Below are 27827 nucleotides of genomic sequence, written 5' to 3' on the forward strand. Positions count from 1 at the left end.
TCAGTCAGCTGTCAGTTTTGGCATCAGTAAAGTTTGAAAGTATTTTGCTAACAGTAAACAAAGAAGTTGCTACTAAAATGTGTACACCAGTAATTAGCAGCACTTCCCAAACAATTCCTGTGTCAATTGAAAAAAATATGTGAATCGATAGTATTCCTTTAATAAAGCCTTTTGAATTATACTTTGCTCTGAGCTCCTCAAAACCAATTGTTGTTCGATAGATATGTTCATGGGTGAGACGAGCATTTGAATATATGGTTTGATATCTCGTTTTTTTTTCTACTTTAATATTCAACTAAGAGTTGACTGTAGTTAACATCACAGAAGAATCCCAGTTCTCTCAGTGATATATGAAAAAAAAATCTCATCAGTTCATTTTCACTTCAGTTTCTTTCAAAGTCACCTCAAACCAGGAATGAGCATGTGGTGACGATGCCTTCTATGGGCCAGGAAGGAAGCATCTTAAATTCTCTTGGTGGTCTTTTGAGGTGAGATTTGACTCAATGCATGTAGCTGTCTGTAGAAAGCAAACAAGCATTTTCCCAAAGATGTTTGTTTATGCAAATCTTGTGGCAATGTCAAGCCTGATGATTAGCTTTCAGTTTTGCTTGAAGAGTGATACATTTTCACAATTTTCAACACTTTATAAACAAAGAAAGAAAATGTTGAAAGATTTGTCATCTAGAGCTGAAAACAGTATTCTACACCTTTATAAATATGTTCCTTTGCTTGACTTAAGTAGATCATACATTTAAAATCAGCTGAAATCAACCCAGGTTTAAGTTAGGTACAGATGAAAGTTCAGTTCCAGTCAAAACCTTAAAATTGTCCTAATTATGGACGCCAATTCTTTGTTGTGATTTTTGTAGAGTTGCATAAATATATCCATCAAGAGCATACTTTTCAGTTGGACCAGACTCAGGCATGTTTCTAGTAGTGGGTAAGGCAGGCCACTGCCTGGGGTACAGTGCCAGAGGGGGGAGAAGCACGGCCCAAGTGGAGACATCTGTCCCCAGGCTAGACATCTGGGGATGCTGCATAGTATGCAGAGTATATATGCACCATTAGCATTGCTTCCCTTGCCTCCTCTGGCTGGGCACCTCAAGCGATGTGCATCCTTCCTCTCACCACTCACCTCTCACTCTAGTTCCTGCTTCTTCTTCTGCAACACTTGTGAGGTAGGGAAATTAAGATGCTGGGCACTAGAGTGAGTGGTAAGTGGTAAAAGGAGGGATGCACAATACTGGAGGTGCCTGACCAGAGGAGGTGAGAGAAGCACTGCCACTGCTGCACATACATACTCTGACTGCATACTGGGCCCGGGGAGCACAGGATGGGGGGCACTAAACACCTCCAGGGAAGCTATATTTCCGAAGGGGATACATCCGGCTATCTACTGGTGGGTGGGGGACGACATCTGGCTACCTATACAGCAGGGTTCATTGTGGGGGGAAATATGGCTGCCTATACTGGGGAAGGGGCTACATCTGGCTACCTATACTGCAGGGGTCATCTGTCTGCCTATTGTGGGGATCATCTGACTACCTATGCTGGAAGGAGTTACATCTGGCTACCTACACTGCAGAGGTCATCTGGCTACCTGTACTAGGGTGGCATATGGCTACATATGCTGGGGGCTACATTTTCCTACCTATCTTTGGGGGTGGGGGCAGCTTCTGGCTACCTAATACTGGATTCTCCTTTGGCTACCTATACTAGGTGGCTGCATCTGGCTACTTAATACTGGGGGCTCCTCTGACTACCTATACCGGGGGCTTATCTGGCTACCTATACTAGAGGGAGACTGCATCTTGCTACCTATTACTCAGGGCTCCTCTGGCTATCTATGCTTAGTGGTGCTGCATTTGGCTGCCTATATCGGGGACTCCTCTGTCTACTGATACTGGGTTTCTCTTTTAGATACCTATACCAGGGGGGAAGGACATACAGCTACCTAATGCGGAGGGCTCCTCTAGCTACCTATACTGTGGGTTCCCCTGGCTACTTATACAGGTGGGGAGGCTGCATCATGCTCCGAGCCTGCGTGACACGCTGGTTCACTCCCAAGTGCCTCCTAAGAGCAATTCCAATTGGTTGGACTCGCAGGGGTGTAACTAAGAGCCACCGGGCCCCCCTGCAGAAATTCTGAGCGGGCCCCCCCTCTCCCCTCTCATAGCCGTTTTAGGGGGGCTGGAGGGGACACAGCATGAGGGGAAAGCTATGGTCGCACTCGGCGGGGAGGGGGGACGGTCCCCCCCTGTCCTTCACCTCTGGCTTTCTCCTCTGCGCTCCCCTCCAGTGTCAATAGCTATATATGTGCAGCGGAGCGCCGGGCAGCAGCAGGCAAACATACCTTCCGTGCGTCTGGATGCTTCTCACTCTAGTGACTGATGCTACTTCCTGTTTTGTACAGGAAGTCACGTCAGTCACTAGAGCGAGAAGCGTCCGCGCTGGAACGCACGGAAGGTATGTTTGCCTGCCGCTGCCCGCCGCTCTCTTCAGCAGGGCTGCCAGGCAACTGGTATTGCTTAAAAGGAAATAAACATGGCAGCCTCCATATACCTCTCTCTTCAGTTCCCCTTTAAGCTGTCTGCTGATCTTCCTCTGTGTGCATGAAAAAGGGATGAGAGGACATGAGGGTGCCCTTATTGTATAAATTATCATGGTAAAAAACTGGATAATAATACCAATATTTTAGTAACCCCCCCCCCCCCCCCTGCCCCACGCCTTACCTTAACCAGTCCAACCTGCCAATCCACAGCTATGATGATAAGGCTGGGCTTCTGCCATGGGCACCATTATAAATAGTGGCTATAATGTGAAGGGGACCCTTATTATGAAATATTCTATTTATCAGGAGCCCAATTTTCCCACTATAGGTGCTATTTATTATAATGGCGCCTCCGGTGGCACCCAAGTTATTTACAATACCAGGTGCCCAAATTTACGTTTCGCTTCCTCCAGCTGGACTTCTGTCCTGCCAAGGGCTGTTACTCCACGTGGGCTTGTAGTCCATATGCTGTGCTGTAGAGAACATAGATTGTGGAGGCCTTAAAGCTAGCTACTGGGATATGCTGGGACTTTATGCTTATGCCGTATCCTACTGGGGTGCTGCAGAGGATCATAATCCTGCTTAGACTTCTGTATTTAATAGTTCTCTGTGTAGCAGGGAATTGTAGGACATCTGTTGTTTTGATCAGTGGTAACTAGTGTGTTGCATAACCATTCTCTGACAAGTTTTATGTATAGAATGTACCCAATAAGGATCCTGTCTGTCAGGCTTGGCTACGTCTGCTGTCCCATCTCAATCCTGATAGCACAGAATGGTCACATTTCTTTTTGTGTTTATGTGGCAGTCAGCTGAGAATCTACCCTGAGGAAGGATGGATCTTTACTCCATATCTGATCACCCTAATGTCTTTGGAGAGGCTTTCATTCTTGTAGAGTGACTAGTAAACCTTATTAGGTAGCATTATACCTATATCATCTCTTCAAAAACCAATTTTGTAAACCAAATGTTGTTAAATCTTTCCTTTAGTTTCACTCTACAGAATGAATAGCTCTCCAATGCAAGTAAAAAAAAATCAGTTTAAACTTGTTGAAACCATGAAAAAAGTAAACACTTTTTATACAGGTCATTTGAGGATTCTCATCCCTGTGTTTGTGTCATTGGCTTATTCACTACCCCCGCACTGATCCTCTTTGTTATGATGATCGCGGTCCCCAGTGGGAGGCTTGCATGAAGCAGGGGCCTGCTTCTTTTACTTTTTTAAACAGCAAGGCAAGGATTTAGCTCTGGATATTAAGGTTGTCTTATGTAACTAACTGTAAAAGTGAATTGCCGACCTATTGGAAACTTGGGAGTGGTCCGCATGTTAAGGTGCAGTCTCTCATCAGGTCTGTTTGGCTACATGTGGATCCTGATTGTCTCTTTATTAGTGTGTGTGTGTGAGTGTGTGTGTGTGTGTGTGTGTGTGTGTGTGTGTGTGTGTGTGTGTGTGTGTGTGTGTGTGTGTGTGTGTGTGTGTGTGTGTGTGTGTGTGTGTGTGTGTGTGTGTGTGAGTGTGTGTGTGTGTGTGTGTGTGTGTGAGTGTGTGTGTGTGTGTGTGTGTGTGAGAGTGTGTGTGTGTTTGTGTTGATTTGTAAACAGCGAACCACCATGCCACACAGTTCTTTTTAACGTGTATGTATTTTGTACAGTAAATTAAGATTGTCTTTGAAGGTGGTGCGACTCTCTACCATTTGTTCATGATTGTGCAGAATGATGCAGAGCTGGTAGCATACACTATTTTAGCATGCAGGTTTGATGCTGCAAATACTTAGATTGTTATTTTTTTTTGTTTGCATCTATGTAGCATTAGCGTCTACCATGTAGATATATTATTATTATTGTTTAGTTATACAGTGCTGACATCTTTTGCAGTGCTAGAGCTTTTTTTTTTTTTTAAATTGAGCAGATCCAGATGGAGAAGTTCTTTTATGAACCTCTGTGGCTCAGCCTATTTGACATTTCCCAGTTCATAATTACATTCAATAATTTTCACATTTCTGTGGGTGGATCTGAGATCGACATACAAATGGGATGATTCGGTGCTGCTAGTTCTGCCACTTGTGCATATACTATTAATGAATGACTTCCTATTGCGATGTTGCATTCCTGAGACACCATTATTTTGAAGTTTCCATCTTTACAGTTTCTCATGGGCTCCATCATTTGTTTCTTTTAATATTAAATTGTTTTATTGTATTTATTTATTTTTACTGGGCACCTTCCACTGCTGTCCCTGATGCATATTATTAGTTCATTGTTAATTCCTGCAAGCAATTCTATGATGACCCATCTGGGGACTGGTTTAAATCTCTCTATACGCCTGTAATATAGTTGATGTTTAGCAACCTGATTTTGTATGTCCTTCACAAATTCTTCATCTTTTTACTAGAAAATGCTAACTATTGGCCCCTGTTTGTTGTTCTTCTATAATTTTAAGAGTTAGTTTAAGGCTCATACAAAGCAGTTACAAAATTACAAATTGTTAATTCTGTCTGAACCATAAGCAAATGATAGGGCCTGGTCACACTGCCAACACATTGCTGCTCAGTATAATTTGGCCTCTTTCAATTTAATTGAAATGGGTTGGTCTTTCTAGTCCATAAAAATGCTCCCAGCTGGACTTTTTTTTTTCCAATGCACCACATCACGTTGGTGTGAATTGGCATGCCACTGACAGATCTCCTAGTCTGAATTGACTCTCAATAGAACATTTCCAAAATGTTCTTTCTTAGAAAATAAAGTGATTCTCATTTCTTAAAATTAAGCTGTATTCATACCTAACAATGAATAACGTTAAAGATGTACTTTAGTTGTTAATAACAATAACCGCCATACTACTATACTGCAAAAAATAATGGAATAATGTATGGCATTTTAGTAACATCAGTAAATTTTTAGCGGTCTAACTACCATTTTATTATTTTATTTTTATGCTATTGTGTTCTTGTTTGCAGGAATGTTTGACTTATGTGACATTTTATTCTATAACTCTTTGCATGAAACTTCGCGCCGTCATTTTTGGAGTATTCTGTATTACTTTTTTAGTTATAGAAAAGTTTAAAAAGTAAAATGTCTTCAAATGATGTGGTGAGAAAAAACCTGCCTTAAGTGAACAGTCTAATAACTACAAAATAAATAAATAAAAAAACATAGCAAAGTGTGGAGAAAAAAACTCTCTGCCTCAGAGGAGCTGAGAAAAAAAATACAGAAGCTAAAAACAATGAATTTTGGGATGTGTACAGTGCTGAAAACTACTTGTGCCTAATAATTAGTGATGGCCAAACATTGCGATTTTGTGTTTGTGAACATGATCAGGAATGTCACTGTGGATGTTCGAGAACCGACCACTAGCAGCAAGCCCCATTGACTTTAACCATTTTAGCCATTTGGACGTGACTGTCACGTCCAAACAGCTGCTGTTGTACTGCTGCCCACTCCTGGGTGCTCCCGTGTTGCCCCCCCCATTAGCCTGGAGATTAATGAATGGGAATATAGTTCCCATTCATTGATCTAAGTCCCCGGTAGAAAGACCGACCACTTCTTATCAGAAGCTGCGGTCTTTCTGAGCAAAAAAAAGAAAATCACATCCACCTTGTACTTCCTGCAAGTGAGAGTGTTTGCTTATAGGATGGAATTAAAAAAATTAAATGACTGTGGACATTTAAAATTAACTGTTTATCCCCCACACCCAAAAAATACCCAAATAAAATTTTTAACTTAAAAAAAAATAAAAAAATTATAATTTGAAAAACAAAACAAAACATAAATAGTTACCTAAGGGTCCAAACTTTTTTAATATGCATGTCAAGAAATTATATTACAAATATTTTTTAAATTATAAGCTTGTAAATAGTGATGGATGCAAAACTGAAAAAATGCATCTTTATTTCCAAATAAAATATTGGTGCTATACATTGTGATAGGGACATAATTTAAATGGTGTAATAACTGGGACACATGGTCAAATAACATGTGTGGGTTTTATTTATGGTAGCATGTAATATTTTAAATCTATAATGGCCGAAAACTGAGAAATAATGATTTTTTTCCATTTGTTTCTTAATTTTTCCTGTAAAAATGCATTTAGAAAAAAATAATTCTTAGCAAAAGTACCACCCAAAGAAAGCCTAAATGGTGGTGGAAAAAATAAGATATAGATCAATTCATTGTGAAAATTAATGATAAAGTTATTGGCGAAAGAATGGGAGGTGAAAATTGCTTGGATGCATAAGGTGAAAAACGAGTGAAGGCTGAAATGGTTAATGGCAGACACAATTCTGAAACCTTCATGGCTTCTCTGTCTGCAGCCACAATTTCTGTACAAAGTGTATTAAAACCCAGCCAGTGGCATGACGGATGTGGAACAAGGGCGAAATTTTACATATTTTACGCAGAGGCTTTTTTCGTGCATAAATGCCAAAATCCCATATAATTTCTATATTATTCAAATAAAGGTCTTTAGTATGGTTGCCTCGGTTACCTGCCTAAAAAAAATATTATTTGCAGCCACTTTTGCAGAGACCTGGCCGCCACTCTCCCCCAGAGCCCCCCATACTATGGACCATGCGGGCTGGTATAGTTCAGGGTGCGAAGCCCCACGTGGCCGGGGCTCTGCATTCTGGCTATCCCAGCCTGCATGGGGGACAAGGAGTTAAAGAGGCTTGGAAGGGGGGGCCCCACGGCATTTTTAAAAAATATTTCCCACACTCTGAACATATAAAACAATTTAAAAAAATACATTTCGTTAATACATTATCTGTCATTTTAGCGCAGTGACTTTGCTACTTTTTTCTTCTAGCTTTCACATCTATTTTCTCAAAAACTATAATGTCTTTTTTTTCCTAACATACCCTGCAGGATTGGTGTTTCTAGCACTCACGGGGTATTTGCTAGTAACCGCTAAAGTCGGCGGCCGCTGAAACATTTCCCACACTCAGAATGAGAAATTTAAAATCGGTTTTCTCAAAAACTATAAAGTCTTTTTGAAAAAAAAATTCCTATTGTACCCATTGTTTTTTTAACATACCCTGCAAATTTGGTGTTTCTAGCACTTACGGGAGCTTTGCTATTAACCACTAAAGTCAGCCGCTGCTGTACCATTTCCCACCCTCAGAATGAGAACTTTAAAATCAGTTTTCTCAAAAACTATAAGGTCTTTTTGAAATTTTATTTTCTTTTGTACCCACTGTCCTCTACATATTCTGAAATTTTGGTATTTCTAGCACGTAAGGGGGCTTTGCTATTAACCGCTAAATCGGCAGCCAGTGACTTCAATGTAAAAAATACAATAATAATTACATTACTCGAGTAGCTTAACCATTGCTATGGTATTGCATGCTACTAACGAGTGTTACTAATTATTGTGCTACTCACAATAATGTCACACTTTTGTACATCAAGCCCCATGATGTCACGGGATGACGTCAGCGACGTCAGCGACGTCGTGACGTCATTGGGAGTCCCTATCCACCCCTAGGCACTGATTGGCCAGGCAGCGCACGGGGTCTGGGGGGGGGGACGCGCGCCACAACGGATAGCGGTGATCGAGCGTGAGGCGGCGGCGATCGGTGTGCTGACGCAGCTACAAAAGTGCTAGCTGCGTCGAGCAAAAAAAAATTAAGCAAATCGGCCCAGTAGGGCCTGAGAAAACCTCCTGCGCGGGGTTCATTCACACTATGTGAGGTGCAGTGAGTTTTGATGCACCACTGCACGTAGTGTGCGTTAAACATTGGAACCTGAAAGTCCATAGAATTTCAATTTAACATTTACACTACAACAGTAAGTTGCTCTGCATTGCATTTCAACTCATTGGGAGTGAATAAAGCTCATAGAAATGCATGGAAATGCACAAAAACTCACTGACCAATTCATGAGTTTTTATTCATGCATTTTGATGCATTTCAAAGCACTTACTAGTGTGAATGAGCACTAATTATTTTATTTATATCGCATAAATAGCACAGGACATCACTGGATACTCTCTCACCTCCATACTTGGGAGTCTATTCACTTATGGGCAGTAAAATTTACATTCACTTATAGCGCCTGTACATTATGCCTGGTGTTACACAATTTACATAATGTATGTTGTTTGCATAAACAAAATGCACGTTATACAAGCAAAACATGCATTGCATGCATACTGTGTGTTATGCAAACTACTTATGAGCTCCCATCTAATGGTTCAGGTTGGCTGCTGCAACAGAGGGACCACCCCCCTCCATTGCAGCAGCCGACCTGGTGAGATCGGAAGCCTTGGCGCATGCACGAGGTCGCTGCTGCACTGCTCGTGATCACACTTCCACTTTGTGGATTGTATCCACTCACATAACGCACATTGTCTACCTGTTATTTAAATATAAGATTTCTTCAAACAGCTTACCAGTATGATAAGATAAAATAAAAGCCACCTTTTACCAAACAAGTTTCTTTAGGCAAGTGTCATGTTGATGGTAGACATGGGCTCTCCCCAGGTGCAGAGTCTAAGTGGTTACTAGTTTTCACCAGAACACCTTGCAAGGGGTGATGATCCACTACCCCTAGTGTGCACTGGACTACTTTGCTGCCTGGTAGCTACCAGGCCACAGCACTCTGGATTGTCCCACCAGTTGTGGAGAGAACAGGAGGTACCACACTTGGAGGGCAGTGATAAATTGCAGTCTCATGATTGGAGATTAGTCAGCAAGTCAAAAGGAAGGACAGGCAATGGTCAGAAAAGGAACTAGCTAAGGTCGGTGCAGGCATAGTTCAATCAAAGTTGATAAATGAGACAGAGATGTCATAGTATCTTGCCACAATTTTACGCAGATTTAAATAAACTGCCAAGAGATAGGCAAAACTAATGATGGATGAACATCACGAATGAACAGGCCCCATTGACTTTAATGGCGGGCGAACTTTGAAAAATTTTAGGGCATATTTGCAGCCACAATTTATTTTAAAAAGTTACCAAAACTGTCCAAAAACAGACAGCAGCATGACGAAAATGGTCCCCCAAAAAGAAGTATTTTATGCAGAAGCTTTTTTATGTGTAAATTAGAAAAAACGTTGCTTGCGCAATGTGAGCCGGACACTGAACTGCAAAATTAATAATGATGTAAAATGCTTTGTGTGACTATGTCTGGCAAGGTGACACAACGTTTTTAAAGTACAGTATGGTCACAAAAGTCTGAGTCTAACACTGCACTACAAAGACAGTGAAGTGATGATATACTAGACGGGTGGTACACAGGTGGTGTACTATAAGCTAACCACACACCACACCACAAAAAACTCCCACAAAATATACAGAAGAATCAGTCCTCAAGTTGGGGTCTCTAGTTGGTGAACTAGAACGAGCAGAACACTTAGGAAGCAGCAACATATCACTGAATAACACAGAACTGCTATCTATTTGTCCCTCAATCAGCAGCACAGCTCTCCCTACCTCCAGGCAGGCTGTAAAATTGCTGCCAGTTTTGTTTCTTTTATTGGGGATGGGGTGGTAAATATGCTTAATTGGCTGTCCTGTACCACCTGACTTAATGGTGAAGGGTCAAAAAATGGCTCCATGTTAAAGTATAGAATGAACACAAACTTTGTGCTAAATGTGAACGGCAAACAATCGTTGTTTTCCACGAGTTGTCTGCTGGCAAAAATGTTCGTCCATCACTAGGCAAAACCTCCTAATGTTATGCATACGTACACATGTGTACTTCTTCCTTCTTGCTTAAGCCGACCACATTGCATACTCACTTTCTGTGTTCATGACCAGCTTGGAAAGAGAGATTGGGGCTGATTTGCTGCAATACTCAACTTGTAAAGTTTGCTTGCTCATTCCTAGTAAATAAATACTTTGCAATTTGCTGCAAGTGCAGGAACTGGCCAAAGAAGGAACCCCTTTGATGCAGATGGAGAGTAAATGAATTGCAAAGAATTCCTGGTTTGCTACAGTGAATAGTAGGGTGCAGAGGGTTAAATGATAATGGTTTCTAAAGTTGCATAAATGAATTCAATGTAATATGAGATAGTAAATGTTTTAATCATACTCACAGCTAAGAAATGTGTATCTTATAGCTTTTGTGTGTCTTATACAGTATTCAAATGCATTGTAAAAACTGATTTAATAAATGTCAAAACATGAATTGTTTTACATAGATATTTCATTCACCGCGGTACTCCTTTACACTTTATCCTTAGACTACAAATGCAGCACTGAATATTATTCTGACTTTTGTTGAAAATATAAACCGGAAATAAACAGATCCTACAATCATTCTCCAATGCTCTGCAATACATTTGATGATGGCACTATAAAGTTAAACCTTTTGGCCAAAAGGTACCCAGAGGCCTGAGATGACAGCTGCCCGATGTGTCTGTTTTGAACAAGATCAGACAGTGATCATATGTCTATGGGTGCAACGGCTGTCCATCTGTTCACCGATTGTCAAGAGGGATCAATTACAAAAGTTAGAAAAATAATTACTAAATTATTACTATTCACACTGTCCCCTTTAACATAAGTGAATGCTGCTATCTCACTACCCATTTTTTCAGTAACTTTCCCTTTTCACTAAGCTTAAATAGAAGTACAAATGCTAAGCCCTTTATGATTTTATGTTCATGTGCTGGCAGAGCATGCCTTTACATCTTACCACCTTCTATTAATGATATATAGGTTTCAGATGACAGTCTGATGTGCAGGCAGCATTCACACATTTAAAATGGTCTCTAAGGGCACATTCAGGCATAACATGAATACTAAAGTTGCATGCTTGTTTTATTGAAAACGGGAGGACGATCAATCAAAAGTGAGCTTACGAGAGTGACAAGGAAACACCATGGGTACCATCTTTAATGTTATAGCTCTGGGCGAGAAGTAACAGCCAAACAGCCATGTTTTGAAGCTTGAATAATAATGTGCTCCTCTACCTAAGGGAAGGGTTAGCTGACCATGTCTATGGCTTCAATTCATCAAAGGGTGTTCGATAACAAAACCCCAGTCCTTAAAATACCGCATTCGGTATTTTACACTTCACTGTGCTAATTCATCAATATTTTCCCATGTGCGGTAGAGGTTCGTTAAGTTACCGAACTACTAGGCTTCAATTCATCAAAGGCTGTTTGATAACAGCAGAGTGGTGCAGAGCAGCTTGGAATGTCTCTGTGTTGTTACAAGCTGATAACAATAGAAGGCATCCAGACATCCCTTTACATGTAAACGTGTTATAGTTACTGTTACTTGTACTGCCTCTGCTGCTCTGAATCTGTCCATCAGTCTTTCTTAACATTTTATTTATTTGCCACAACGTAGATGAACTTCCTGGAGACATTACAAATGTCATGCTTGGTGATTTCACCACCAGCATCTTTGCATTATCAAACAGGGCCTGAAAGGGTTACACCACCGAAGGGAATCTGGGGATATATTTTGACCCGTTCTCTCTGCTCACTGCTTGGGGGGTCTGAAAGCTTGTGTGGAGAAGCCTGTGTGACCTATCAGCGGCACTTGCAGGAGAACATGGGCTGTTTCTATTGGCTGCCTGCTCCTGCTTATCATGTAAACATTCACACAGAAGGCTTTCGAAGCCTGTAACGACAGGGGAGAGCTTGAGATAAACACCGAATGTGTTAGCGAATGTGGGAACCTTGATGAATTAACATTTGTTGAGCACATGTCGGTAATTTATCTCATTGCTGTGTCATTTCAGCTTCTCATTCGGTAACAGCTTTGATGAATTAACATTTTCTAAAGTGCTCCCTTAAGTCAGCTGTTTTTAGCATTACCGAATGCGGTAATGCTTGATGAATTGAAGCCAATGTCTCCATTCATACTTTGCCAAGTTATTGTCATTGTGGTTTGCATGGCTTGTGTTATACATGTATTTCTGAAACACATGCATTCTATGGTTTGTGGAGTAGTTCTCCAACTGCTTTAGGTGCAGTTTGAAGGTTTGTTATTTTATTTTATTTGGGCAGGGGTTTGTTATTTTACATGGACATGAGGCTGTGACTTGAGTGAGAGACAATGCAGCCTAGGCATATACTTAGAGCCTGCTGGGTGTCCAGGGGCCTGGATGCCATCTGTTCTGCCCCTTGCCCCCATTGCATCTTTTTAAAAAGACCAAGTGGCAAGCTATGGGGGACGCTACCTTGCCTAGGGCCCATTTTATCTTAATCACCTTGCTCTGTCCATGAATATGACTGACTATGTGTAGGTATTGCAGAAAGAAATGATGGTTCAAAGAAAGCAGTAAGGCCCAGTTCACATCTGTGTTTTTTTATGAAACGTAACCGGAACGTATACTGTACACATATGTGAAAGGATCCAATGTTAACTGCCCAGCGGAACGGAACCGCACAAAAATGCTGTCGCATTGGGGCAATGGGAAATGGAAAGTTTTTTCACACTAGTGAGGAAACGGACCATTCCACAGGGGGGGTGGGAGGGTGTGGGGACGTGAACCTGAGCAGCGGGAGGGTGCAGCAGCCGGGTGGGTGGTGATCGAGGGTGAATCAGGCCTCTTATACATACCTAAAGGCCGGCGGTAGAGGCATCCGTCTTCTTACGCGTGTAATGTATAATCACAGCGCAAGAAGAGGTAGCCTCTGCCGCTGACATTAGGTATGCATTTGCTGGCAAACGGAGTGAAAATCGATCCGATCCATCGGTGATCAGATCAGTTTTCACAATCCGTTTGCCAATGTGCACAGAGTCATCTGGATCCGGTGAAGCGGAGACCGGATCCGCTCACCGGATCCGTTTGGCTCATATTTCTAATGTGAACTGGGCCCAATCCACAGCAGCCAATCAGAAGTTTCTTTCACTACAGTTATCTCTAGCCATAAGAAAATTCTGCCCTGTGCTGTCTAATCAATTGAAGATATTGTTGAATACTTTACTAAAATCCAGGTTACACTAATTTACTTCAACAGCTGCTTCATTCATACCAAGCATTGTGAAAAATGTTTCAGGTAAGTTCTTTCTCCCTTCAGACATAGTGCATCTTATAGATGGAGACCCTTTTTCAATAAGATAATTTAATTGTAGTAACATTTTGTACAACATAGTCATCAGAAAGTAGTGCAGCACTGCCAAGTTTTCACTGTTTTGGTTGGATTTGGCTAGACATGGCATAGGAAGTGTCTTTTCAATGATCATCACAATATAACTCAGCAATTAACCTGTAAACATTGATCATCTATTACATAAGTACAGCTTCTGTGTTGCAGCTATTGTCCCATCTTGTTCTGAAATATAATTTCTATAACACAGAACTTACAATTAATAGTATGTGCAAGAATTGAATAGCCCCGATCTCTTCTAGAGGTTTTATAACGTTTGTTAAAATCTACAGAAAGGGAAACTATTACATTATCATGCGTATATCATTTTCAGACGACACCCAAGGTGTAGAAAAACAGTTGTAATTCCAGTGAGGCATCTGATCAAATGAGTGTGCTCATTGCATTTTGCTGTGGGTCTGTCACTAAAACTCACACCTCACATGAATCAGTAAGGCTCGGTTCCCACTAAGCTATACTACAGGATGTTTCAGCAGGGCAGAAACAGACATATAAACAGATCCTAAGCTTAGCATCTATTTACAGGTGATATTTAAATGGATCAGATGGAAGCGCAATGGAATGGAGGGAAAAGTATTGACTAGTACCATTTTTTTCAGACACAGAATGGGGAGCTGATGCAGATGGATGTAATGACAGCCTATGAGAACAGACTTGATCCGTTCTCACTAGGCTATAAACGTACCATTTTACCTTGTTGCCACCACTTGGGTCCTCCACTCAGTGGACCAATGAGAATCCTCCCTGAGTAGGAAGGATTTCTATTGGCTTCTGCCAAGATTCTTATCAGTATTTCAGCTCTGCTCCCTTGTGACATGACAGACAAAGTGGTGACTTGATGGATGTATAACGGTGCTAGAGTAATCAGCAGCAATGGACCCGAGTTGAACCAGTGTATCCAGGATATGCTGGAAATGCTCCGTTGTGCATTCATCCAGGTGTGGGCTGACCCTAACACATTTGCTACATTATAACTACAGTATATAGCTAAAACAAGTCAATATTATAAAATATGTTGGATTACAAAGCAAGATTTTTGTAATAACTGGCACCTGTTAAGATTGCAATCAGTTATTTTCTTAAGATGGGACCTCTCTAGGTGAGATTCTCAGAGCTCTCTCTCAGAAGAGACAGGAATCAGACCCAGTTATGTCCATCTCTGCATGTGTTGGCCTTGGGCACTGGTATTCCTATATAATGTAATGTAGAAAAAAGGGGTGTGAAAAGATAGCAGATGGGAGTCGGGGCAATGAATAGTTATGTACAGTGCACATATCCTTTAAATCTTTTCATTGGTGTCAGGCAAACTTTCGACTGCGTGAAAAGGTGAACGTGTGGGTGTGAACTTGGAATTTCCAAAATGAACACACAACCCTGAGGGCAACATCCATCCACATGTGACCGCACATGCACATGCAACCTCCATCCTTATTTGCAATCCCAGCCAAGCTGATCTTTGTGAAATGCTGGGCATTAACCCCCTTGGTGTTTATCATTCTTTACGGATTTTAGGGTCTAAAAGTGGTGCAATTTTTTGCACCCTTTCAGACCCTAAAACCTGGAAAAAATCATGCTACCAGGGAGATCTGCAGCAGTTCCACAATCACTCACCTCCCTGGATCCAGCGCTGCAGTTATCCCTCCATCCTCCGGGTGGAGGTTAGGATTACCGCTCTGAGCTGTGGTTTTCCGCCCTGACCCTAGCTCGGGATTACCACCAAGGAGGTTAAAACACACATTTTCAGACAACCTAATAATTTTATAGGTAGCATTGGAGGATCGCTACCTCCTCCACTAATGCTTCTGTCTCCTCCCTACTAGGGATGATCAAAAAGATGCAAATACTTCCGAGTTTATGCAAAGTTTTATGCAAATATATGCAGGTTGAAAATGGACCAATCAATATAAATCTAAGTTCAAATTGATTGGTCCATTTTGAAGCTACATATACTTGCATAAAAGTTGCATACATTTACATCAACTCAGAAATATTTGCATCTCATTGATCATCCCTCCTCCCTACAACCTTCTAGATTGAAAGTTTCCAATGGCAGGAACCTCCCCCTAGTTTTTGTTGTTTCTGTTGTACTTAACTCATATGGACATATAACAGTCTTGGTGGTTGTTTCAAACCACATATCAGCTATGTATGTATTTGTTCTTGTGTTGCCAGATATATTGATTGTGCAGTATGTTAAACTACTCATGTTTCTATTGCTCCCCACTATTTTGTATTGTACTGTGTACAGCACTGTAGGAGATGTTGGTGCTATATACATAAAATGTAATAATATTAATTATGGAAAAAAATGTCACCATAAAAAAACACAGCTAAAAGTTTGTGTTTGCCAGCGGACAGGAAATCACGACTTCTGGCACAAATGGGCATTTATGAACCGCTATCACTACTTGTAAAAAATCTTGGTTTACACTAATGTGCTTAAAATGCCTGAAAAAGCTTTTACTGCCTTTATATCCATTTATACAAACATTTGTAAGTAGGTGGCTGTATACAAAGGGTTTTATATCTACCTGTGTTTCCATGTAGTATTTTGCATGGCTTTCTATGATTACAGTTTTTTTTTCTTGGTAAATGGTCCCTGGACAGTGCATGCCATGTTTACTTGGACATCATCAAACATAATGCCCTAAGATGCCTCTTATGTGTATTGGCACATTGCCATGAATGGGGATTTCACTTCAGAGCATAGGGACATCTAGATGTAGTGTTTAGATGCTTGATTAGTCCATGCAAAGTACGTCTCACTGCAATTAGAGGAAAAGCTTATAAAATGCCTGGAGCAGGTCCCATGTGTTTGACAGACAAGTTACTGAAGTGTATGGAAAGCTGTTTTGCAATTCTCTCATCTGCCCAGCAATGAATAGTTGCAGGCATTGCATTGTAAACTACTTTGTAATGGATGGAAGACCGCCTAGCTAAGCATTCCCATTCTTTAGACTGAAGTGGCTAGCTGGCGACAGAGCAGTTGCAATTTGGGAAATACTACTGGGGGCATCTGAGAAGTGGTTCAAAACCAACCAGCTTCTCAACTGATAATGTTTAATTAAACATGAACAATGTGTCTTTTGGCTAAAAGAGGCAGGCTGAAATTAGCTGTGATGTTCCCTCTTTCCACCCTCTCATTCCCTCCTCTTCCCAACCCCATTCACTCCCAAGAGAAGGAAATAGGAGGGTGATAGGAGGGAACATTGCGACAAGCTTGCCTCTTCCTGTCTGAAACTTTGGCTTTAGGCAATAGTCACATTTTCAAGGAATGTTTACAGGAACCAGGAGGAACGGGGATAGGAATAGACAACACTTACAGGTATAGGGATCCAGCTCTGTGCTTTCCTTAGTTAGCTTTGCCTTGGGTCATGTATGCTTTAATGAACCTCTCTTTCTTATTACTCCTGCTACCATGATCACTCACATGTGGTGTGTGTATGTCCTGTACCTACATGTGTCTGAGCAGTGGACAGCCTAGATTACTGAGTAGCTAACTACCACATCCTCTTGTGTAAAGAAGCCTTGATATCCTAAATTCAGGCACAGTTTATTTTTATATGTAAGGAAACAATATTTATATTGTATACTTTTGTAAAAAAAAAATGCAATTTTTGTAAAATAAAAAAATCAAACATGCTGCTCCACTTCATTGCTCATCAGAAAACCTTCTGCTCCCTGTTCTCTCCAACTCGGTCTTAAACCATTCTTCTTAATAGGTCAGTCAGATGTGGCTTCACTTGAAAAATAAGTAATTCTTTCCAGTACGTGGCAAGAGAGGGAAAGCTTCAGGCTGAATGGGTGTGAGCATGAAAAATCACCTTAAAGTGACACAGAAGCAAAACAAAATATCTTATGATACAATGAATTGTATGTGTAGTACAGAAAATTAATAGAACATTAGTGGCAAAGAAAAAAGTCTCATACTTTTGTTTTCAGTTATATCGATTTTTATTATAAGATTGCATCATTCTCTAATAGTTGCATTTTACAAACTACACTTTGCATTTTAACTGCCTAAAGACGTGGCAGCCCCAGGAGCACTCCGAACCAATTGGTGTAAAGTGCTGGGGGTGGAGATTGCAGGAGATTGTGCGTACATTTTCCAGAGTGCTATATGAGTACATAATAATAATAATAATATGGTAGAACATTAGATTATGACTATAGCAGGATTAGATTGTGAACTACTCTGAGGATAGCCAGTGGCATGACAGACAGAGTACTCTGTAAAGTGGCACACTCGCCCATGCATACGCTTTGGTGACCAACACGTGCACACACCTGCACACAGCCATCAGGAGAACACCCCCCCCCCCCCCGAGTGCACACGCAAGCTGCATATACCTGTGCAGTACGATGGAACAGACGGACACACATGCATGGATGCAGAAACCTAAGACTTTATTAAGTAGGATTAGGACCCATTCACACCATTCACATTGGGGATTGCAAGTTGCTGGCAAAGTTGCTAGCATTTTGCAGAGTGTTTTTTGTTTTTCATTGAGCACAGATTTTGAGAAATTGCATTTTGTGATTTTTTAGCATTTGAACTGCAATTGCACCAAAATTGCAGAAAAGAGATGCATGCACCAGTTTCTGCTAAACGTGAATCGCTGGCGATCATTTCAGTGAGATCACTGCCATATACTATAGATTACACTAGCAATTTTCAAAGCGCTAGTGATCCCCAGCAATTCAAAGCGCCAGCGATCCCCAGCAATTCAAAGCACAGTGGAAGTTGTCCAAAAAGCTCCCATGTGTGAATGGGCCCTAAGGGTTTGCATAGCTGCATGTCAAACACATTTGTATTGTATTGTGGTTTTCCAAACAGCATGTTCTTCTCTGTTGTGTTTGCATCACACTTGCACTGCATTTCATGCAGGCAAGCCCTGACAATAAATGTATAACATTGCCAACAATGACAAGGTGATCTTTTGTATGTGTAGATCAGTAGTGATAAACTCACTAGATATAAAGGGCATCAAGTGCGGTTCCTGACGGCTCCAGAGACCACACATTATAGTACCAGCTGTGTAACACTGACCTTCACCTTTTAACCCAGCTACAGCCAACATCCTCCAGCCTATGAATACCATTTAATTCATCTACTGCCTTAGGTCCCCACACCCCATCTTCACAGGAAAGTAGTGGCCAGCTGCTCAATATGCCAAATATAGTCATTTTTTCTGAGACGGGTAGCAATCTCATTCATGAAATCTATGTACAAACACTGCTCTCTGATTGTTGTTTGAAAACACTGTCTGATTGCATGTGTTCCTTCCTTGTGAGACAATATTGGGGATGTCAGTGCATGTGTCCACAGCCCCCCATTCACCAGTAATTCAGGGAAAATATGGGCATGGGGGAGGGGGGATGATTATCAGTATCTTAGCAAGACAATTTTTATTATTGATAGTATTATATTTCATATTGCATTACTTGAATATATTTTGCTCAAAAATGTTAATGGTGATTAGAAGATGTAGTCAGTGAGAGGTTAATCATTCCAGCTTGCAGACAGATTTAGTGCAAATTCACTGCAGATTAGAACTGGGTCAATTAAAAATTGACAGGCAGAAAATTTGATTGGTCCAATTTTAAGCTGCATACAATTTAACAAAATTTGCATGCAAGCGGAAATTATGTGCACCTCATTGACTGTTGCTATTGATAAGGAACCATGGGGTGTATGCACTAAAATTGCAATAAACAGAATTGCATGTGTAAAGTCTGAGTAGAATGTAATGCATTACACTCTACTCATCATGCGATAAGTCTTTGTGCGGTAAGTCTTTATGTGTGTTATTCTGCCTAACACAGTTTAGTACATACACCCCAAAGTGAGATCTGCAAGTCACTAAAGACAGTTGTGTGTTAATAAACAGGACATGCATAATTGTACTTAATAGTTATTACAGCAAAGTCCCTGTTATGTGGAATTCAGGCAACCGGAAGTCTCAACTAACTGACATGCCTGAGGGATAACGGAGACTATAGTGTTGCAGCATTGGGAAGAGGGGGGCGGGGGGTTGGAGGAATTTTAAATATCTACAGAGCCTCCAGTGATGTCTGGCAGCCAGGGCCAGTTCTAGACTTTTTGCTGCCTGGGGCAAACTTGTGAAGATGCGCCCCCCCCCCCCCATTTGGAATGATCTTACAGCACCTGAAAATTGATTCCACCTCATTTAATGTTCACACATGCAGGACTGGTTCAAGGGGTCCTGTGGCAAACTTCAGTGTTGGGCCCCCGCACCCCCCCCCCCATTACCCCTCTGCTCCCTGTGGCCCTGCTGCACGTATATTAGCAGCCATAATTACCTTAGTTCTGGCGGACGGGCAGTGGCTGCACTCAGAGACACGCTGTCTCCCTCCTCTATGACCCAGCATGTCATGTGTAAACACACGCTGGGTCATTAAGAAAGAAGGGAGACAGCGTGTCTCCAAGTGCAGCCGCTGCCCGCCCGCTCACCCACCGGGACTAAGGTAAATATGGCTGCTAATATACTTGCAGCAGGGCCCCGGGGAGAAGTGCGAGCATGGGAGGGGGAGGAAATATAGCAGGGTCGGCGCTGCTGGGGCCTCTGCAAATGCCCCCTTTGCCTCTATGGTAGCGCCGGCCCTGCTCACATGACATGTTGCAGCTCAACACAATAGCACACTGACTGGTTGTAAGTCTGTGACAAACAAACTGCTCACCTTCAGCCACTCCATTCCTCCTCAGTCAGGACAGCTGTGCCACCTCCTCCCTTCTGCTGTGCAAGTCAAATGAAACATTTCTGCTCTCCAGCCTCCCCCCTCCTCACTTACTGTCAGACTCCTCACACAGCACAACAGGTTGCTTTTCCCCAATGATGATCTCTTCACCTTGCTCTCTTCTTGCTTCTCCTCCTATTCTCACTACATGCTGTTAGTGTAAACACAGTACAAACATGCTGCCCCTGTAATCTCTGCGCCTGATGCAAATGTTTCACAGATACGGGTCATGTGACATTCCGACTTGTGTGCACGGTGAATGCCAGAAAGCAATTAGAAGCACGCGAGGAGGTCCGGGGATGCTGCAAGACATTACTGGAGGCTCTGTAAATATTTGCAGGGGACAGTCTGTGCTATTTCAGCCCAGCAAGCACATCAGGTGACCCCAACCAGTGCTAGATACTGGGGACTGTGCTGTATTATTATTATTATTATTATTAAAATGTATGTATAAAACACTAACATATTATGCAGTGCTGTACAGTATGGAGGCATTACAACAAAAACAACAAAAAAACTGTGTAACACAGGGATATCACAGCGATAGACATTTGTACACAACATATTGATGTAACAATAAACACTGGTACGTAAATTGCAATGTAGGAATAAATATAACAGATGAGTCACTGAGTCCACATGGTGGCGGAGAAGAACATACGGGGAAGAGTGCCTTGACAAATAGGCTTACAATCTAAGAGTTAGCAATATGTTCCAAAACATTACACTGTTACAGGTTTATGCTGTACATTTTTCTTCTGTGTTACATAGCTTGGAGGGCCACACAATAAGCACTGAAAAGCACCACAGTGCCTAAAAGCCACAGGTTGGGCACAAGGCGTGTTAAAAAAAAGAGTTTGTAGTTGTAGTATGACAATGTATAAAGTACAAAGTATAAAGTGCAGTTTTCAGTATAGCCACAGTTGTGTAGTATACGTTGGAATTTAAGCCCTTGCAGTTATTTGGATAGTTGCATTGAATTACTGTAGTGCAACAACAGATATTATATATTGCAGTTCTATATATAAAAAAAATGTATACCTAAGTGAGACGTTTGCATAGCATGTGGATGGCATATAACTTTGGTATATAAAGGAACTAAGCAGAAAAATGCTTTTGTACCCTGTGCTATGTTTCGCCAGGACAGCAGAGCAGTGAAAAGTCACATATCTCAGATGCAGTTATTTCTCTTCCGTATAAAAACAATGGTGTTTTCATGCCTGAACTTATTATTATTCTGAGAATGTACTAATTTGTTACATCCAAAATGATGGTTGGTTTGGTCCATGAAAAGGGCAATGTGCCAACTGCTGCAGTTAAGTAAAAGGACTTCTTTCATTCAGAGTGGTGGGACAGAAATTAGCCTGCAGTGCATGTGGGTGGGGGGAGGCAGGCTGCCAGGGGAAGACATCCTGAAATCAGGCTTTCCTGAGCCTGATTCTGAATGAAGCTCAAACTACAATTTCACTAGATGTCAGCATGGGAAGGGACATTTTAAACCGCTAGTGGTCTGAAGAACAAGTGATGAGTGTTTTATCCCTGTGGGCTATAGATGTTGTTTCACAAGCTTTTTGCATGTGTTTAATATGCTGCCGTTGCTAGCATTAAGCTTACATAATTGTCTGCTTAGATGAAGCCCTGTCATATCGGAACACAAGCAAAGAGGCACGCTCTACAAAGTGGAACTATGAAATAGGTTTATCTTTATTACTATGTGTAGTTTTTGTTCCTGCCATCTGAATTTGAATACGAATCAAGGGTATTATTCTGTGTCTTAAGGCTACCAAAGCCAGGGTGGTCCAGTAATTTTGTTTTACATGCATGACATTGCTTGAAGTCATTAGTTGTAAATCTTCCTATAAAAAGATTGCAAATATATTCAGCACGTTTGTACTTTCTGAATACATATTTTAAGAGCCGCTAGGAGGGGCCCAGACCTACATGGCAGATTGCTGGCCACTCAATAGACACTTTGCTGTGGGACATTCAAATGTATACCGCGACTCTATACTATTGTTTTATTAAAGATATTATTACAGACTTAACACCCTTAAGCTCTTTGTTTATTGTATCTGTTTTATCAATCTGGTTTAAAACCCCTGTTCAAGTGACCTCTCTACTTTCAGTAAGGATTATGTTTTTATCCATCTTTTAAGTGGATTTTAACGATCGTCTATTTTAAAACTATAGTTTTTATCACAAACACCCTATAAAAAAAGAGGAATAAAAATAAAAGCAATTATTTTAACAAATATATGCTAAAAGGGAGAAATTAATTTATTGTAAATGCTCCAACCTAGCCCCAAAATCTACTATTTTTTTTTTATGGCGGGATTTGTCTTAAAATATTTTATGTGAATATTTTTGGTTTTCTCAAAAAAAATTATATTTTTAGAGAATAATAAGAATAATAATTTTAACTTGATTGTTAATCTGAAAGGTTTAGTGTACAAACTATTTTTCTGTGTTTGATGCAAAAAATTATGACTGTTAATTGTAGGTAACGTTTTTGATGGAAAATAATTGTAACTTGATTGGTTTATGTAACTCAGCGTATAAAACGTAAATGATTAAGGCAGTATTTTTAGAATTTAAGCTTGTTAAATAATTATGCATGCATTAAAGAGTGGTTAATTTGAGCTGTGGTTTGGAAAAGTACATTGAGTTGCTTTCTTTTCAGTTCATTTACAGAGGAACAAACATTTCTTTAATAAGACTACTGAACAGTCATTTTCTTGCAAAAGCTTAGATAAGGATCAGGCCCCTGTGAATCACAGCATTGACCTTTCACCTCAAAAGTTCTGAAGAGCTTTGGCACAAGAAGAGTTGGGCATTATTATGCATTGGACTTTCCATTTCTAAAGAGTCTCTGTGCTTGCTCCCTGATAGACTTTGCTTGCTGGAAATGAGAACTGTATTTTGGCAGTACTAGACAAGTAGTGGATTTGCCCTGCCAACTCATTATGACATAATCCTTCAATAATCCGTATTCTGTGCTAGCCCCATCAGAATTACAGAATCTGCCGGTCTTTTTAGAAAGACACAGTTGAAAATGTTCTGTGGTGTATGTTTTATATTTTGTTGGTTGAATAGTTAAAATTCAAATTGCTAATATGCACATCCGAAATGCTTTTTATTTTGGGTAAAATAATCTCACTCAAATGGTAAATGATTGAAATGCTACTTGTGAATATATATGTAATAATGTGTGGGGTTTGGTGCACACTCAGAGTATTCAGATTATTGGTGATCCGCAGTATCACCAACAATACTGATATATCCGATTATGTGGTGATCTGCGGAATCACCAATAATGCGGATATTTATACGTAACTCTGGATACCGGGTATAAAGACAGTGGAAACCCACCACACTGATATCTTTAAGAGGACTGGCTACCTCTAAAAGAGAAACGCAGTGTGTGCGATTCTGCGACTAGATGACTTAAAGCTAGAATCGCGTTCCCCAGCAGCAAGGATATACTGGGGAACCACTGAGACCCCTGCAAGGAGGGTTTCAGCAGAATAAACCCTTTAGTGGGAGAACCACTTAAGGGGGCAAGTCAGACGGAAACGGTTCGGTAACAAACTGGTTGCGAGGTACCGAATCATGAAACAAAGAGCAGAGTCAGAAATCTAGCCAAGGTCAGTAACGGAAATCAGATAGGTGGAGGTACAAATTCAGAAAGCTGAACTCGTAGTGAAATAGACAAGCAGAGGTTCGGCAACAGGAGATCAGAAAATTGCACAGATAACAATAGTGCTTGCGAATATATTGGCAAACCAATATATGTCGCAGATCAAGAAAATAACAAATCTGACTATTGTGGGCTAGTTACGGCAAGCGGCACTTGGCCCACGATGGTACTGACTGTCAGATCGCTATCTGGCTGACTATTAGATCAACTGACTGGCTGACTATAACAGAGATCAGGTTACATGCAGATATACAATAATCAGGAAAACAACAAAGACACTGACTGATGAGAGACAGGAGCCTTGCTCCAGCTAGGACGGTCTTTCTCGGATCTAGCTAAGGTCTGAGGGCTATCACAAAGTAATGCTTACTGCAGACAACTTGCAACTGACAGAATGCCTGCTTTATACTGTGCTGGGCTCCAACAGCCCGCCCAGCCAATCAACCAATCACAGCACAGCTCAAGGACCTTGCAGCACAGTTCAAGGACCTTACTGAGGTCAGCTGACCAGCCGGTCAGCTGACTCTCCTTCTGAGAGTATAAAAGGCTTTATTGCACACGCGTGCAGCCCCTACGGGGTCCAGACTGGAATGAGGATAGCTTTGGTGTGTGACAGGCCCTGAGGCCTGTGAGGGAAGAACCGGACCACAGCCTCGACGTAAAGTACGCCGAGAGGCCTGTGACCGAACGGTGGATCGCACCGCTGATGCGGACGTTTCTCCGCGTTACGCATGCGACCCTGCGGTGGATGGTGCCGCTGATGCGGACGCGGACAAACCTCCGCGTTCCGCTTGCTGAATGCGGTCAGGCTGTCGTCTTATGACAACATACTATGTACTGTATATATACTATATATACAGTGTTGCCCATAATTATTCATACCCCTGGCAAATTTTGACTTAAAGTTACTTTTATTCAACCTTAAAGTTATTTTTATTCAACCAGAAAGTATTTTTTTTTTTGATGGGAAATTACATAGGTGTCTCCCAAAAGATAATAAGATGATGTACAAGAGGAATTATTGTGGGAAACAAAACATTTCTCTGCTTTTATTTACATTTGAGCAAAAAGTGTCCAGTTTAAAATTATTCATACCCATATCAGTGATCAATATAAAAGCCTTTATTTTGGCTATTACAGCAACCAAACACTTCCTTTAATTGCAGACCGGCTTTTTACATGTCTCCAGAGGTATTTTTGTCCATTCATCTTTAGCAATGAGCTCCAAATCTTTCAGTTTGGAGGGTGTTCTTGCCATCACCCTGATATTTAGCTCCCTTCACAGATTCTCAATTGGATTCAAGTCAGGACTCTGGCTGGGCCACTTCAAAACATGTTGTTGTCTGCTAACCATTTCTTCACCACTTTTGCTGTCATAGTCATGCTGAAATGTCCACTGGTGTCCAAGGCCAAGTTTCTCTGCAGACTACCTGAATCCTCATGTATTACTCTTTTTTTTCATGTTGCCGTTTACTGTGATTAGGTTCCCTGGTCCATTGGCTGAAAAAACAACCCCAAAGCATTAGGTTTCTACCACCATGTTTGACAGTGGGGATGGTGTTCTCTGGGTTGAAGGCTTTTCCTTTTTTACGCCAAAAGAAGGAAACATAATTGTGACCAAACAATTTAATTTTTGTTTCACAGAAGACCAGACGTCTTCTTCTTTTGTCCAGATGAGCATTGCAAAGGCCAAGCGAGCTTTTGTGTGCCCTATCTGGAGAAGTGGTGTCCTCATTGTTCTGCATCAGTGGAGCCCAGCAGTGTGCAGTGTCCAAGGACACTGGTGATCCTTCCTTGGATAACCAGTTGGTGATCCAAAAAAGAATCCAAGGTGGTGACCCTTGGATTCTTTATCACCTCTCTCATTATCCTCCTGGCCAGCACTGGTGTCACTTCTGGCTTCCAACCACGTCCTCTGAGATTTTCCACAGTGCAGAACATCTTGTATTTTTTTTATAATACTTTGCACTGTAGCCACTGGAACTGGAAAACATTTAGAAATGGCCTTATAGTCCTTGCCTGACTTGTGAGCAGCCACAATGCGCAGCCGCAGGTCCTCACTGAGCTTCTTTGTCTTAGCCATGACTGTCCACACACCAACTGCAGAAAGCTGCTGTTTTACACCTGTTGAATTGATTAAAACAGCTGTTCCCAATGAATCAGGGTAATTAGGAGTCAGGACGCTTTAGAACAACTTGGACTATTTGGAATGGTATAGAACTTTGGATTCAAAAAATTACTTGATGGTTGAATAAAATTAACTTTAAGTCAAAATTTGCTAGGGGTATGAATAATTATGGGCATATATATATATATATATATATATATATATATATATATAGGCATAGCTAGAAATCATGGGGCCCCATAGCAAAGCTTTCATAGGGCCTTCACATGGAGGCGCTCTTACGCAATACCACCTGCCCCTAACCTATGGTAGTTAATTGGGCAATTGACATTCTCATGCAGTCAAAACTGCACATAGTTCATGGGCAGTGAGACAAAGAGGGTGGAGAAACACAAGAAAGTTAATGGTGAGTACATTAAGTACCCACTGGGCCCCTTATGCTTTAGGGCCCCATAGCAGCTGCTATGGCTGTATATATATATATATATATATATATATATATATATATATATATATATATATATATATATATATATATATACACACACACACACCACCAACATTCTGTCGGTCACCTGTTGGAGTCCTGGCAGAAGCGTATTTTGCCACCAGGGTGGCAAGGTATCAAGGTATCCCATTGGTCAATGTAACAACCAATGTGAAACCCCGATGGCAAATTCAAAGATGCTTTTAGGTGAGGGAGGTCTGTTAAAGGACCAATGGAGAATCCCCGACACTTTGAAAGATGCTTTGTCGTTGCTTACTATCGTTTTGTGTAGCAAGGGCCCATGGTGGGGGAGTGATATGTCTGGCAGATGTGTTTGTTTGCGTACACACCTTAACTGTCCCTCAGAGGAGCTTACACTCTAACACACTCTAATCCCTATCATAGCCATAGTCCAATGTACCAATCACAGCTTAGGCCAATTTTTTTTGTTTTGTTTTGCTTTTTTGGGGGGGGGGGGGAGAAGGGGTAAACAATCAAAATAACTGTATGTTTTTGGGATGTCGGGAAAAAACTGAGTGTCTACTTACTATTTTGTCAGTTAGACTTTGCAACTGCTCTTCAGGAAATGCCATTGAAAACAAAACCCTGAGAATCCCCCATGAAGAGATGGACTGGTTCAAAACCTGTCGGTTCTGTCAGATTTTAACTGCCTACTTTTCCACTGCCCGGGAGGAAGAATTCAGCTCCTCTCTTGCAGAGCTCATCCATGTCATAGACCTCGGGTTCTAGTATAGCTTAGTATGGCAGAGTCCTATGCTGTCCGGCTCAGCCAACCTGGCTATACCAGCGGGTATGGGGGAAAAGGGGTTGAAGAGTGCTGGAAGGACGGAAGCTAAATTTATTTTACTTTACTAGCCAAGTAATATTGGGTTTGATTCACTAAGCTGCGCTGCTTCAGCATTGCAGCTTAATGAGAGCAGGGAGTGTTATAATCCCCTGCGCACGCTATGCAGCCATAGCGTGTGCAGTAAATTTACGCTGTGCTCAGATGGTGTAAAGTGCGCTTCGTTACAATAAGGAGTGCTCCACTGAACCAGCCCGGGGTCCGGCGGGTCCAGTAGATTTAAGGTACGAGATTTCTGCACTTTGATTGGCCCTGTAGGCTGCCTCTCAAGTGACA

At 41.3% G+C, this 27827-nt stretch overlaps 1 long non-coding RNA gene across 2 annotated transcripts in view; it reads left to right on the forward strand.

Moving 5' to 3' along the window:
* Positions 1–27827, forward strand: part of LOC137570607 (uncharacterized) — a 781848-nt gene that overhangs the window by 545839 nt on the left and 208182 nt on the right. The window lies entirely within an intron of this gene.

The sequence above is a fragment of the Hyperolius riggenbachi genome, chromosome 4 (assembly GCF_040937935.1).
Source record: "Hyperolius riggenbachi isolate aHypRig1 chromosome 4, aHypRig1.pri, whole genome shotgun sequence".
In the NCBI taxonomy this organism is placed as follows: Eukaryota; Metazoa; Chordata; class Amphibia; order Anura; family Hyperoliidae; genus Hyperolius; species Hyperolius riggenbachi.